This window comes from Sinocyclocheilus grahami, unplaced genomic scaffold, assembly GCF_001515645.1.
Source record: "Sinocyclocheilus grahami isolate Dianchi unplaced genomic scaffold, SAMN03320097.WGS_v1.1 scaffold375.1, whole genome shotgun sequence".
NCBI lineage: Eukaryota > Metazoa > Chordata > Actinopteri > Cypriniformes > Cyprinidae > Sinocyclocheilus > Sinocyclocheilus grahami.
In genome coordinates, this window is record NW_015505554.1 from 553,969 (window position 1) to 561,577 (window position 7,609).

The following is a 7,609-nucleotide window of genomic DNA, read 5'->3' on the forward strand; positions in this document are numbered from 1 at the left end:
CACTTCCTCCTCACTCTTAACCTCAACATGGTTCCGGACACAACACATACCCCTACACATGTCACTTTTCAACGTAACCTACGCTCTAACCTCTCACCCTCCCGGCTATCTGCTATGGTTTCTTCTTTGCTTCCTTCCCTTGAACAGTTATCATGTCTTGATGTTAACAGTGCTACTGATACTTTCTGCTCCAGTCTTACATCTTGTTTAGACACTGTCTGCCCCTTGTCTTCCAGGCCAGCTCGTACCACCTCTTCTGCCCCTTGGCTATCTGATGTTCTCCGTGAGCATCTTTCTAAGCTCAGAGCTGCAGAAAGAGTATGGCGCAAATCACAAAATTCTACTGACCTTAATGTAAATCGATCACTCCTCTCTTCATTCTCTGCTTCATTCTGTATGTCCTTTTAGCAGTCTCCACTGCTAAAAGGACATACTATCACAACAAAATTAACAATTCACCTAACTCTCGCATGCTCTTTAAAACATTTTCCTCCTTCCTTTGTCCTCCTCCTCCCCCTCCTTCATCAACTCTGACGACTTTGCCACATTCTTCATTAATAAAATTACAAACCTCAGTGCACAATTTGCCACACCACAAACTGTCAAACACATCTTACCAGCAAACATACACTCGTTTTCATCCTTCTCTCCACTCTCTGAGGCAGAAGTCTCTAAACTCATCCTTTCCAATCATCCTACTACTTGTCCGCTTGATCCTATTCCAAGAAACATGGCTTTTCATATCACTGCTATGCTGATGACACTCAACTCTACCTCTCATTCCATCCTGATGATCCGACGATAGCTACTCGCATCTCAGCATGTCTAAAAGACATTTCTTGTTGGATGACGGACCATCACCTTCAACTCAACCTGGCTAAGACAGAACTTTTTGTGGTTTCAACAAACCCATCACTTGGGTTTTCACCATCCAGTTAGGCTCATCAACCACGACTCCTTCAAAAACAGCTAGAAACCTTGGAGTTGTAATTGATGATGAGCTGAATTTCTCAGGCCACATTGCTAAAACTGCCCGGTCCTGCAGATTTGCTTTATACAACATTAGGAAGATCAGGCCCTTTTTTCAGAACATGCAACACAACTCCTTGTTCAAGCTCTTGTTCTATCCAGGCTGGACTATTGCAATGCTCTCTTGGCAGGTCTTCCAACCACTTCTATCAAACCTCTACAATTAATCCAAAATGCCACTGCAAGATTAATCTTTGATGAGCCGAAAAGAACGTATGTCACACTTCTGTTCATCAATTTGCACTGGCTACCAATAGCTGCTCGCATTAAATTCAAGGCATTAATGTTTGCCTACAAAACCACCACTGGCTCTGCACCCATTTCATTACTTCAGAGTTATGCGCCCTCTAGAAGCTTGCGTTCTGCAAGTGAACAGCGTATTATTGTGTCACAGCTCAGTTCAGTTTAAATAGTATCTTTGCAATCATTTGCACTCAAGTCAACGATATCGCTGGAAATGAAGTGTCCCCAACTAAGCAAGCCAGAGGCGACAGCAGCAAGGAACCAAAACTCCATCGGTGACAGAATGGAGAAAAAACCTTGGGAGAAACCAGGCTCAGTCAGGGGGCCAGTTCTCCTCTGGCCAGACAAAACCAGCAGTTCAATTTCAGGCTGCAGCAAAGTCAGATTGTGCAGAGGAGTCATCTGGTTCCTGTGGTATTGTCCCGGTGGCCGTCTAGGAGACAAGGGGCCTCATTTATAAAATATTGCGTATAAACCGTCCTAAATTTGTTCTAAGATAATTTCTCAAAAGTGCTTAAGTGCAATTCAGAGAAAATGAACGTGCGCACAAAAACACGTGCGTCCGCCTCTCTTCCAGATGTGGCATTTATAAATCGCAAATGATCTTGAAATTGTGCGCAGCTGACTGGTGCCAGATCTCCGCCTTGCAAACGCCCCCTAATTAATATCATTACCATATAAAAGAGCACATGCCAATATCCGAATTTCTATGCTTGAGTATGATGAGCACAAAGAAGAAAAAAAAACTTTACCAAGTCTGAAGGTAGAGGTTCATGCAGGGATGCTTTTTATTTAATAATGTGTAATTTTTTAATTACACGATTTTAAAATCTATACGATGTTTAATAGGGAGCCAGTGCAGTGTTGACCGAACCGGGCTAATATAGTCATACTTCCCGGTTCTAGTAAGAACTCTAGCTGCTGCATTTTGAAACAGCTGGAGTTTGTTTATTAAGCGTGCAGAGCAACCACCCAATAAAGCATTACAATAATCTAACCTTGAGGTCATTGCGTTCTGCAAGTGAACAGCGTATTATTGTGTCACAGCTCAGTTCAGTTTAAATAGTATCTTTGCAATCATTTGCACTCAAGTCAACGATATCGCTGGAAATGAAGTGTCCCCAACTAAGCAAGCCAGAGGCGACAGCAGCAAGGAACCAAAACTCCATCGGTGACAGAATGGAGAAAAAACCTTGGGAGAAACCAGGCTCAGTCAGGGGGCCAGTTCTCCTCTGGCCAGACAAAACCAGCAGTTCAATTTCAGGCTGCAGCAAAGTCAGATTGTGCAGAGGAGTCATCTGGTTCCTGTGGTATTGTCCCGGTGGCCGTCTAGGAGACAAGGGGCCTCATTTATAAAATATTGCGTATAAACCGTCCTAAATTTGTTCTAAGATAATTTCTCAAAAGTGCTTAAGTGCAATTCAGAGAAAATGAACGTGCGCACAAAAACACGTGCGTCCGCCTCTCTTCCAGATGTGGCATTTATAAATCGCAAATGATCTTGAAATTGTGCGCAGCTGACTGGTGCCAGATCTCCGCCTTGCAAACGCCCCCTAATTAATATCATTACCATATAAAAGAGCACATGCCAATATCCGAATTTCTATGCTTGAGTATGATGAGCACAAAGAAGAAAAAAAAACTTTACCAAGTCTGAAGGTAGAGGTTCATGCAGGGATGCTTTTTATTTAATAATGTGTAATTTTTTAATTACACGATTTTAAAATCTATACGATGTTTAATAGGGAGCCAGTGCAGTGTTGACCGAACCGGGCTAATATAGTCATACTTCCCGGTTCTAGTAAGAACTCTAGCTGCTGCATTTTGAAACAGCTGGAGTTTGTTTATTAAGCGTGCAGAGCAACCACCCAATAAAGCATTACAATAATCTAACCTTGAGGTCATAAACGCATGAATTAACGTTTCTGCATTTGACATTGAGAGCATAGGTCGTAATTTAGATATATTTTTGAGATGGAAAAATGCAATTTTACAAATGCTACAAACGTGGCTTTCAAAAGAAAGATTGCTATCAAATAGCACACCTATTTGCACGGTATTCGACACTATCGACCACAACATTATTTTGAATAGATTAGAAAATAATGTTGCCATTAGTGGAATTGCATTGGCATGGTTCAAATCATAATCATCTGGCCATCATCAGTTCGTAGCAGTGAATGAAAAAATATCATATCGTTCACAAGTGTAGTATGGAGTACCACAAGGCTCAGTACTAGAACTGTTGCTTTTCACACTTTACATGCTATCCTTGGGAGATATCATTAGAAAACATAGCTTTCACTATTATGCTGATGATACTCAGCTCTATATTTCTTTACGGCCCGACGAAACATACCAGTTCACAAAACTAACAGAATGCATAGCTGATATAAAAAACTGAATGACTAGTAATTTTCTACTGCTAATTTTGGTCCAACTGGACCAAAATCCACTGCATGTAATGACCTAGAGCAGTGTTTCCCAACCGGGGTGCCGCCTGACGAGAGCAGGGGTGCCGTGTAAACAATCCTTTTTTAATATTTTTAAATTGCTAAAATGTTCAAAAAAGCATCTATTATATAATATCAATTTCTGATGTCGCCAATAATTAGAGATGCACCGAAATTTCGGCTGACGAAAATTAGTTCACCGCTCAGGTTTCAGTTTCACGTGGTGTGACGCTCTGCGTATTATCCCGCTCTATGCATGTGCGCTCCGCTCAGTCGTTATTTTTTATTTGTGCTATCATTATTAATTTCTTTATTTGTTCTTATTTTATTGCTGACTGCTTACTTGTCATTTTTTATTCAATTCAGAGTTTGAAATCAAGCTATCTCGTGCTACTGCACCAAAATTACCCCACTGTAAAATAAAAAAAACACTGAGTGAGCAAAACTTTGTGAGATAGCTAGTTATAATGGTAATTAAATAATGTTTACGTATGTATAAAAGCCTACATTAAAATCTTTCATATAAATTAGTCTCTTCATTAGAAATTAGCCTACTGATTGCCACCATTGATGGACAACATTTTTTAATAATATAAAAAATATCTGTATGACAGTATATTCTGCAGTTCTTCCCTGTTGTACCGAATATCTATACTTTTCAAATGATCATATCGAAGTTAGAAATTCAAATATTGTGACAAAATGAATTTTGTAGGGTGCCACAAGTGTGTTAAAATTTCCAAAGGGTGCCGCGACTAAAAAAAGGTTGGGAAACACTGACCTAGAACACTGTCTATCACTTGATGGCTGTGCTGTCAATTCTTCATCATCAGTTAGGACCTTAAGTGTGTTATTTGATAGCAATCTTTCCTTTGAAAGTCACGTTTATAGCATTTGTAAAACCCAATTTTCCATCTTAAAAATATATTTAAATTACCACCAATGCTCTCAATGTCAAATGCAGAAACATTCATTCTTGCGTTCATGACTTCAAGGTTAGATTATTGTAATGCTTTATTGGGTGGTTGCTCTGCGCACTTAATAATCAAACTCCAACAGGCCCAAAATGCAGAAACTAAAGTTCTTAGGAGAATCAGGAAGTATGACCATATAAAGACCCATCTCTTTAACCTGGCATACATTTAACACAATCACTTTTCTATAATACAAATCCGTTAAAGGATTGTTAGGCAGCATTAATTAGGTCAACTGGAACCCGGGGACACTTCCCATAACACCTGATGAACTTGTTACATCATTAGAAGAATAGCATCTAGGCTAATATTAGTCTCTTTCATTATTATTCCGAGGTCACCGTAGCCATACGGATCCAGTCTGTATCCAGATCAGATGGTGGATCAGCACCTAGAGACAACCTCTACAACCCTGAATGTCAGCGGAGACCATGTCAACTAGATAAATAGAGACAGATCCCCTGGTAAGATCTCGTCGGCCATCGGCTCAAGACCACGAGAACCACACTAGTTCAGCTCAATCTGACATGTGTTGCAGCCTGGAATTAAACCACACCATGCTGGTTTCGTCTGTCCAGAGGAGAACTGGCCCACCGACAGTCTGATTTCTCCCAAGGTTTTTTTTCTCCATTTCTGTCACTGGTTTTGGTTCCTTGCCACTGTCGCCTTTAGCTTGCTTAGTTGGGGACATAATTTCTGGCAACATTGTTGACTTGACTGCACAGACACTGTTGGAAGAGAGCTGAACTGAGCTGGACAATGACATCACTGAATCAACAATAAACTGACTTTAACTGATAAACTGACTGTTTTCTATTGTCCTCCTGCATTATCAGCACACGTTTTTCCTGTTTAACACTGTAAAGCTGCTTTGACATAATCTGTATTGTATAAAGCGTAAAATAAGGTGACGACTACAACCATCTGGGACAAAGGAAATCTGTTGGAACACCCCGTAATATAATCATGCGCATTACCATGCAGATCTTTACAGACATGATGTGGTGAGCTACGAAGGACTCTCGTTACTTGAAGGACAACAGACTTCACATCAACGAGGCGTTGGTTAAGCAGGACATTGATGCTAGAGCTAAACTGTAGCCGCTGGTCAACGTGCAGTGTGGACTGAAGATGGCTCTTAAAGTTCCAGATTGCTTTTATGAAGCAAAGCAACATTGTTGTTCCTCACTGAGTTTGGAACAACTCATTTTTTTCTGTTTTTTTTTTTTTTACATAAGTTGTATCTAGTTACTTAATTGCACTTTAAATCTTAATAGGGCCTATAGGGTTAGTATATTAGCTTTAGCAATCTTTTTTTTCTTCTCTCATGTATGCTTTGGAATACAGACCTAAGATTGGTCTCTTTTTAAAAAAAGACCATCAGCAGTAATGTGAAAGCATTTTAAAAATGAAAATGAATAAACGTTATAGAAGTTCAAGTTTACTGTAAAGAAAATGTACTGTATATTTTTTATTTGATATAAAACAACTATTTTACAAAAATGTTGGAATATATAAATTGCTATAAAATTAAAGCCATAAGTATAAATGTTATGATCCAAATTTAAAGTTGATGTCACATCACTTGAGGTTCCTGTGAGATTTTGTGTAGGTGTTGTACCAAAAATAGACACCGGGTGACAATTTTTTTTGTTTTTAATGCATTTTCCTGTCACAAATTTATACATTTCTGTCTCAATATTCTTTCTATCACAAAATAACCACCAAATATGGAACCTTGAGACTCAGACCTTTTCAACTATACGTGTTTGAAGATTAGAAAATTTGGATTATAAATTACAGTAAATTTTGTAATATGACATTTCCATGGCAATGCAATATCCGGTTTTAAAACGGTTTTCAGCTGGGGTCTCGAAATTTCGATACTAATAACACATTTAAAATGAATTGGCTCTGTTTACTACACTGTAAAAAATGGAATGGGCTATTTACTTAAAAAAATCAAGCCTGGAAAAACTACTAAAAAATATTATGTGTAATATTGTTACCATAATTTTTTTATGGAATCTACCTGAATAAATCATGTGAAATCTCCTAAATTCATTAATGACATAACGAATTTAATATAATTACTGAAATGTGCTCATTTATTTAAAGTTGATTCTCAAAAGTCTGTGATTTTGAGTGAGGTCTGTATGTATTTGACTTTGAGTGATTTTGTACATTTAAAACATATTTTTGCATTATTAACATTCTTTTACATCTAAACAGCTCAAGTAGGAAAATACTTGAGAAATACTGGAAAGTACTACACTAGCACTAGCAAATCTAATTTTGCTCATTGAACAAGGCTTATTGCTTTTGAGGAGTAGTATCCATAACCATAAGCTCTACTCTTCTGCACAATGGTAACGATTGCACTGTGCAATGGAAACTTCAATGTAACAGAAACTCTTTCAAATGTCAAACATAACTGAACATTAAACATTGAAATATTGACCTTCACTCAAAAGCACATAAAATAGTATTTAATTTCAAAATTTACTCTCCATATCCAGCCATGTGCAAAGCACGCTGGGAACTAACAATCACCTCTAAAATAAAACTGCAAAATTGAGCTAATTCTCTTAAAATAAATAGGTAGCCCTCTTTCCTTAATTTTTAAAAGTTTAATCAGTTCCTCAATTCAAGCCCCAAAACTTTCCTTTAAAAAAAGAGGAAAACACATCTCTTGGTTTTATTAGTCCTCAATATTTTCTATACAACACTGATTCACAATTTCTTTAATGAAATATACACAATATTTTAACTATCACCTTCATTTTTTAATGAAAATTACAAGACCCATGATCATTTTTTTACAGTGTATGATCTATGTGGTATTTTATCTTTTTATAAAACTTTCTCCAAAAAAGAAAAAAAAAGAAAATTCTTAGCTTTTTCTTAGAT